Here is a 7,706-nt window from a genome sequence, read left to right as displayed (position 1 = left end):
AAGCAAATCGCACTCACACAAAATCAAAAATCAAATTCGTAATAGGAAAACGTCCAGACGCCACCGTCCGTTCAGTAACTGGTTAACTCTCAGTGCCACCTAGTGGTAAAAGGCGAACCTTCGCAAGCATCAGGCGACAGCGCTCAGCATGGTGTTTAAAGAAAATCCTCTGAGGCGTCTACCCTGCTTAGCTTAGCTCTATTCTGGGTTCAAAATCCAGGGCCTAAAATAGGACACTCACCTGCAGTAACAGCTGTTCATCTGTTGGAACCCCTGTCTTAACCACAGCTTTAAGACCATCAAGTAAACACAATTCGGAACTTGTAAGTAGATAGTATTGATGGGGGGAGCTTTAAAGGTACAAGTTTGCTGCATGTCGATTTTATCTGCCTCTGTGCTACTTTCCCCGAATTCTGCCCCCTAGATACAGTCAGCCTTAAAGGAATTGCCCATGCTGTATATCTAACAAGCAATTTTAATCACTCCAGCTTTCTGGAAGAGTCCTGTATTTAAATATCCGAATTGAAGTATTAGTATCTAAAAAAAGCATACCGAATGGATTCTACTAAGCCAAATTAATTCCATTATTCTAAAAGCACAATTAAACAATTTCTGTTTTTCCCAAATGTATTATATTAAAAGTATATTCATGGTGATCAATCCTTTTTCATATAAAGAAAATTTAGCATGGTTCAAAAAAAATTTCTGTATCAAAAGTCAAATTTTAACTATAAAGATCCTTTATTTGTGAAGTTTTTTTGTAGCCATTATTTTTATGAAATATAATTTTCCCAGATCTAATTGCATAGCTTTGTTTTCATACGCCAGTTTGCCTACTCTGAGTTGTATTTTGTGTTGCTTTTGCTGCTATATATATATCTTTAAAATTTTAGATAAAGCAAAGATAGTTTGATGACTTGTTGATACCATTCTAATCAGATATTCTATGGTTGCCCTTTGTCCTGAAATGGTTTATTACACTGCTGTTTTGCATCTCTCACATACTTTGGTAAACTGTATACTCTGCAGACTTTGGATTGAGAAAAAAGCATAGGCCACGATTGCATGTTCTTTGTTACAGAGATTATCACGACACCTGTAAATAAATGCAGTTAGTCTTGTTCTTTTCCAGTCTTTGTGGCTTTTTCTTCTTTATTTTTTTAATTATTTTATTGATTATTTATTTATTTATTTATTTATTTATTTATTTACCTTAGTTTGACCAGGGAGGGACAAGTGAGAGCGAGAGAGAGAAAGTGAGAAAGCAAGCCACCAGATTCAGGACTCTAACCGTGGTCGATCGGCCACGTGGGAGCCCATTGTCCTTAACCACCATGCTTTCTGCCAGTCCTGTGGCTTTTTCTTTCTTTTGCCATATTAATTCTTACTTATTAAGATTAGAACATCCAGGACATTGCTGAATAGAAACAGTGAGCACAGACATTCCAGACCTGCTCCCAGTCTTAGGAAAAGATCCACATCATGTCATCAATTAGTATGATATTAGCTATTAACTTTTTGGTTTTTGCCCTTTATCAAATTGAGAGAATTCCCTTTGGTTTCTAATCTTCTGAGGTCTTTTTGTGATGAACAGGTACTGAATATTTCAAATCATTTATTTGTATCTGTTGATATGGCTATGCTCCTATATTCATTCATTGTGATTAAATACACTGTTTGATTTTCAAATATTAAGCTAATCTTTCTTTTCTGGGATAAACCCCACATGCTAAATTTGATTAATTTTGGTTAGGAACTTTTGTTTCTAGATTTATAAGTGATATTGGTCTACAATTTTTCTTTTCTCATTAATATTTCTCTGTGAAGTTTCAGTGTTAGAAATGTGCTGCCCTCATAAAGTAAATTGAAAACTGTTACTCTTTCTCTTCTCTCAAAACTTTTATGTAAGATTAGGGACCTGCAGATGGCGTGGTGGTTGGGGACGCTGGACTCCCACATGGCCAACTGCAGTTCGAGTCCCAGACCTGGTGACTTGCTTTCTCACTTTCTTTCGCTCTTAAAAAGGAAAATTTATGTAAGATTGGTATTTTTTTTTTCTCCTTTAAATGTCTGATAAAATTTCCTAAGCTTTCTGGGCCAGGAACTTTTTATGGAAGTTTTTTTTTAACAAAATATGCTGGCTTCAGAGGGTGGCATAGTGGTTACATCACTGGACTCCCACATGGCCGACCACAATTTGAGTTCCAGACCCGGTGGCTTGAGACTCACACTGGGCATGTGTGCATGCAAGATCCAGAAAAGAGAATGGAGGAGAAGGGTTTTCAGTATGGCCATCCCCCTTGAGGTTGACTTCTCACTTTCCCTCTCACTGTCTCTCTCTCTCCAATGAGCACACAAGCTCATAAGGCAAAAACCTCTCTCTCTACATATGTAGAGAGAGCTACATATATAGAGAGAGACATACATAGATAGATAGGTGTGCTAACATTGACTATTACTTATTTTACTTTATTATTATTGTTTAATTAATATTTAGTGTGTATCATTTTGATAAAAATATTATCATGGAGCTACTCAGATATCTCTTTCTTCTTGCCTCAATTTAATAACCTATGTTTCTTAAGAAACTTTTTTTTTCATTTCATGTACATTTTCAAATGTACAGACATAGATTTTTTTGGTTTTATTTCTGTCTTATTCCTTTAATAGTAGGATCTGTGATAATATCCCTTCTCTTATTTTTAATATTGATCTTTCTTCTCTCTTTTCTTTATCTTTCTTACTAGAAATCTACCAATTTTACTGATGGTCTCAAAAACAAGCATTTGGGGGAACCAGCAGTTAGCGTAATGGCTATGTCGCTGAACTCCCACGTAGTTGACCGTGGTTCGCAGCTGGTCCCTTTGTTCTTGCTTCTTAAGGTAGAAGTCAGAACACTAACTTCAAACCTTCCTTCCTCTTGCAGTAGTGGTTTTATTGTTGTTTATAACTTTTTGTAAATATTACATTCATTCACTGTATATCATTATAGTACACAAAATGAATTTTCCCATTCAGAATACACTGAATGTTGACCCAGTCAAAAATGATCTTCAACAGATAATTTTCCACTTTGTGTTTCTAAGCAAGAACAAAGAGAGTAAAGCAAATCCAACAAAAATAGATCATAATAAACATAAAAATTAATAAGAGAGAAGACAGACAATAGAGGAAATCAGTAAAGCCAAATGCCTTTTCTTTTTTTTTTTTTTTTGAGAGGTCCTGTATACTGTCCAGTATTCAGTTTCTGCCATAGAGTACAGACATTTGGTATACATTAAGTGGGGACATACAATGCTTCTCTTTCATAGTCTGGCTTACTTCACTAAAGAGTAAGTCTCCCACATGTGTCCACTTTGCATCAGATGATAGAATCTCATTGTTTTCTATGACTGAGTAGTATTCCGTAGTGTATATGTGCCACACTTTTTCAACCCATTTTTCTGTTCGTGGACATTATAAAACCACCAAAAAGAATTTTAAAATAATTTTTTAAATGAGGCTAACATACAGAAAATGCTAGACCCCATTAAATGCCCAAATATTTGAATAATAGGTGCTCTAAAAAGTAAAGAATCAGACAAGGGCATAGAAGATCTATTCCATGAAATACTTGCAGAAAACTTTCCAAATCTTATTGGTTTTGTTTTTTAAGACAGGGTCTCACTGTGTCATTGTCTTCCTGCCTCAGCTTCCCAGGTAGTTGCTATTACAGGAGCATGCCACTGCACTCGGCTTACAGGCCAGACCAAGGATCCAACCTGGGTCTGCCATGGGGCCTCAGCTTACAGAGCAACAGCGTCTTAGTGTCTAACTGCAGCTGGGCCGCTGTTGTTGTTAATATAAGCATTTGAAGCTTTGAAGTTTCTTTTTACACCATTTGGAATTATCTCACTTCTGTTTAGGGAGAGATTTTACAATAGGGCACATGCACTCACCAGAGAGACAGGGAGAAATAGAGAAATAGAAAGCAAGAAATCACCACCACCACCACCCCCACCCAGGGAGGATGGCTATGCCACAATCCCTTCTCCTCAATTCTCCTCTCAGGATGGGATTGTGGGCATGCACGCATACATGCCCGGCGTGAGTTTTAAGCCACCAGGTCCAGGATTCGAACTACAGTCAACTACATGGAAGTCCAGCAAAGTAACCATTAGACCATCTCCTGGTCCCAGAATTATCTCACGTTTTGATGTGCTGTTTCATTATCACTCAGTTCTATTTCTAACTTACCTTTTAAATCTTTTACTCATATTAATTATTTAGAACTTTGCCGCTTAATTTTCAAATATGTGTGTATTTTTGAGATGTCTTTTTGATTCCAAATTTAATTTTACAATAGTCAGAGAATATACATGGTGAATCCAATTCTTCATATTTATTAAGACTTTTTTTGTGGTCTACCAAGGTAAATGTTCTGTGTGTGCTGGGAAAAGCCATCTAAAATTACAACTTGTATTATTCTATCATATTATGCAGGATGTCTTTTAGAATTTCTTAGCAGATCTATTGGCAACAAAGTCTCTAAGCTTTCATTTATCAGAAAATGTCTTTATTTCACCACTAGACTTAAAAGCTAGTTTTGTTGAATATAGAATTCTAGACTGGGGTCAGTCTTGTAGCCTAGTGACTAAGGGAGCCAGATCCTACATGGTGGACCATGGTTTGAATCCTGAGTCTGGCAACTTGAAAAATGTGCCCCAAAATCCCAGAAGGATGGAGAAATGGAGCAGTGATTGCAGTGTGACCATGCCCCCAGGAAGGTTCTTTCACCCTCTCTCTCTCTCTCTCTCTGTGCCTCTTGGTCTCTCTCTGGAGGGTACACATGCCCACCACTGGCAATCAAAAAAAAAAAAAATTTTAGAAGTCTGAGTTGATGGGATGCCTTTCATTTGCTTGTTCTTCCTCTGGCTCACACTTGTGGTAAGAAATTAACTGCTGGGTCAGCCCTATAGTCTAGGTTGAGGGAGCTGGATTACACATGACTGACCTTGGTTCAAATCCTAGCCCCAGTGGCTTAAAAATCACTCCAGGTATATTTTCATTTGTGCCTTACATCCCAACAAGATGAGGATGTGAGGGAGAAGGGATTGAGGCATGACCAAGCTCTCTTGATGGATGGTCTCTTGCTCTCGCTCTCTCTCTCTCTCTCCCTCCCTCCCTCCTCCTACTCCCAGGCTCTCTCTAATGAATGGATATGCCCTCTGGAAATTTTTAAAAGAAAAAGAAGTCAACTTCATTTTTCTCATCATTCCCCTGTATGTACTTTTTTCAAGGCAGCTTTAGGATTTCCTGTTTATCTTTGACTTTCAGCTTTTGACTATGACGTGTTGTGGAGTGCTTCTCTTTCTATTTACTTTGTTTGGTATTCACTCAGATTTTTGAATTTGTTAGCTGATACTCTCATCAACTTTGGGAATAATTTGGCCATTACTTCTATAGATAGTATTTCTGCCCTAATCCAGTTATTATAACACAAAATCTCAACAGGATTGAGAAATGGAGAAGTGATCGCAGTTTGACAGATGAGTCATATCACTGACTCTTCTGCAGTGTTTGTTCTGCTGCTAAGGCCATCCATTATGTTTTTGTTTTTGAGAACTCATGACATTTTTGGGTTTTTCTAGAGAGATTTTTTGCTATAGGATGTGTGCACTCACCAGAGAGACAGAGAAACAGAAAGTGAGAAATCAACTTCCAGAGGGACAGCCATGCTGCAGTCCCTTCTCCTCCATTCTTCTTTCAGGATTTTGGGCATGCACGTGCATGTGCCCAGAGTGAGTTTTCGTTGTTGTTATTGTCCTTTTTATAAGAACAAAAGATTTACTGTCATTTGACAATGAAATAAATGTGCCATCCCAGACTCAAAAGCCTTCCATAGGCCTTTGGCATTTTTCAGATTGTACCAAGGCACGACCACTGCCTGCTTATATTATGCACCCATTTCTAGTAAAGAAGCTAAGACCTCTCTTGACATAGGTTCTGCATTCTTTCTGCTTTATTATACACTGCAAAAGCAGCAAAGACTTGCAAATATGTGCTAACTATGTGGTCTGTTCATTGTACAGCTTAGTCATCATCGTCTTCTTCCTCTTCCTCAAAGCTGTCATCAAAGCCCTCACTGTCCTCCTGGTCTTCATCCCTGTCTATTGCTGTGTTCCACTGCGGGTGATTTTCTGGCACAGGCTTAGCCTCATGAACTTCCAGCTTCCGGGTTTTACTCTGACCCAAACCCAGAAAGGAGTCTGACCTCAGAAACACTGTATACTGATCATTTCCAGTCTGGCCTAGTGTAGGAAACTTCAGTTCTACCTCTTCTGTATCTTTTAGTGTACACACATATACAGTATGGGCATTAACGTCTGTTCCCTCCTAGCTGCGATATAAAGCCACCACCATTCTTGTTTTTCCTCAGGGAAGTACAGACTGTTCACAGAATATATTATCTTCGATTTGGTTTCCAGTAGCACTCTCTCCTTTTGCTGTATACTTTGTAGTAATTCTTGCCACGCTGCTTCGTCATCTTTGTTTTGTTTTTCTTCTTGCTCTGTATCAGAATCTCTGTCACTACCATCCTCTTTTTCACTCTGGGAATCTCTATTGGTTTCTTCTTCAGAATCTTTGCCTTTGTCAGAAACTTCATCTTCTTTTACTGCAGCGTCACTCCCAATGACACCATTGCCTGCTTTTGTTTCAGCTGCTTTGACTGTGATAATGGCACAAGTGAAGGTTTTGTTTTTTTTAAAGGTTTCCTCTTTTTTAGCAGATTTGTGGGGTCCTTTAATCTTCTGTGGTCATCCTTCTTTTATCCTGTTCTTGGTGGTATCACCCCATGTTCTGCTGGCAGTTCCTCTGCAGCACAGATGGACTACCCCCTTTCAGACATGTCCACCGTTGTTTGCCTTGTCAGCTTGACCAACTCTGTGACCAGGGATCCTGCTGCTATGTTGCTGCTGTCGTCATCATCCAATACCTGTAATTTTATGTTCATGATCACATACGGAAAGCCCCCAAGGACAGCCATAACTTGTCCTATCTTTCATCTTCAAGGAAGTACAGCCGACCATGATGATCTGATTCTTTTAAATGCACCAAATCCTGGATAGTTTTAATTTTGTATTTATTATGGTTTGAAACCCTTCTAAGATTGTTCTCTTCAATGTGAGGGAGCTGTAGAAGGGGAAAATTAAACTGCTGAAGGCCTTGAACCACCATCTGGGAAAGCTTCATGCAGTTTTCTAGGGATACCAAAGTTGGAGCATAGAACTCCATCTCTTCATGGCTGTGCACCATTGTTATCAGTTGGCAGATTACATTGACCATTTCTTGAAGTAAGATAAGGTTTTTTTTTTTTCAGCATAAATTGCTGATATTCTTCAAGGGTCTCAGAAATTTTAATTCTAGCAAGATGAGACAGTAAAAGAACTCTGACTTTCAGACTATGTGGGCAGGTGAGTGGAGGCTCATTCTTCTTTAAGTGAATGCTGCCAATTTCTGTGTTCAACTGTGGTATTAAGATGTTATTCATTAGTTGCTTGTGACATCTTTATTATTCTGAGGGTCAAATTCAGAAGCTCCAGCCATAACCATAATGAGACATTTCATATCCGTATTTCCAGTTTCATAAGCACAGTATGTGTAAATCTGAGTTGTGCGAATCAGAATCTACTATACCATGTTGAGCGATACCACCAGAGCCCACA

The 7,706-nt window shown here is 38.5% G+C and overlaps 1 pseudogene; it reads right to left on the bottom strand.

Annotated features, from left to right (window-relative positions):
• Positions 1 to 6,072: 6,072 nt before the first annotated feature.
• LOC102496628 (translocation protein SEC63 homolog pseudogene) overlaps positions 6,073 to 7,706 on the bottom strand; it is a 7,060-nt pseudogene continuing 5,426 nt past the window's right edge.

This window comes from Tupaia chinensis, unplaced genomic scaffold (genome assembly GCF_000334495.1).
Source record: "Tupaia chinensis unplaced genomic scaffold, TupChi_1.0 Scaffold000623_1, whole genome shotgun sequence".
Taxonomy (NCBI): Eukaryota; Metazoa; Chordata; class Mammalia; order Scandentia; family Tupaiidae; genus Tupaia; species Tupaia belangeri.
This window is presented reverse-complemented; position numbering and strand designations above follow the sequence as displayed.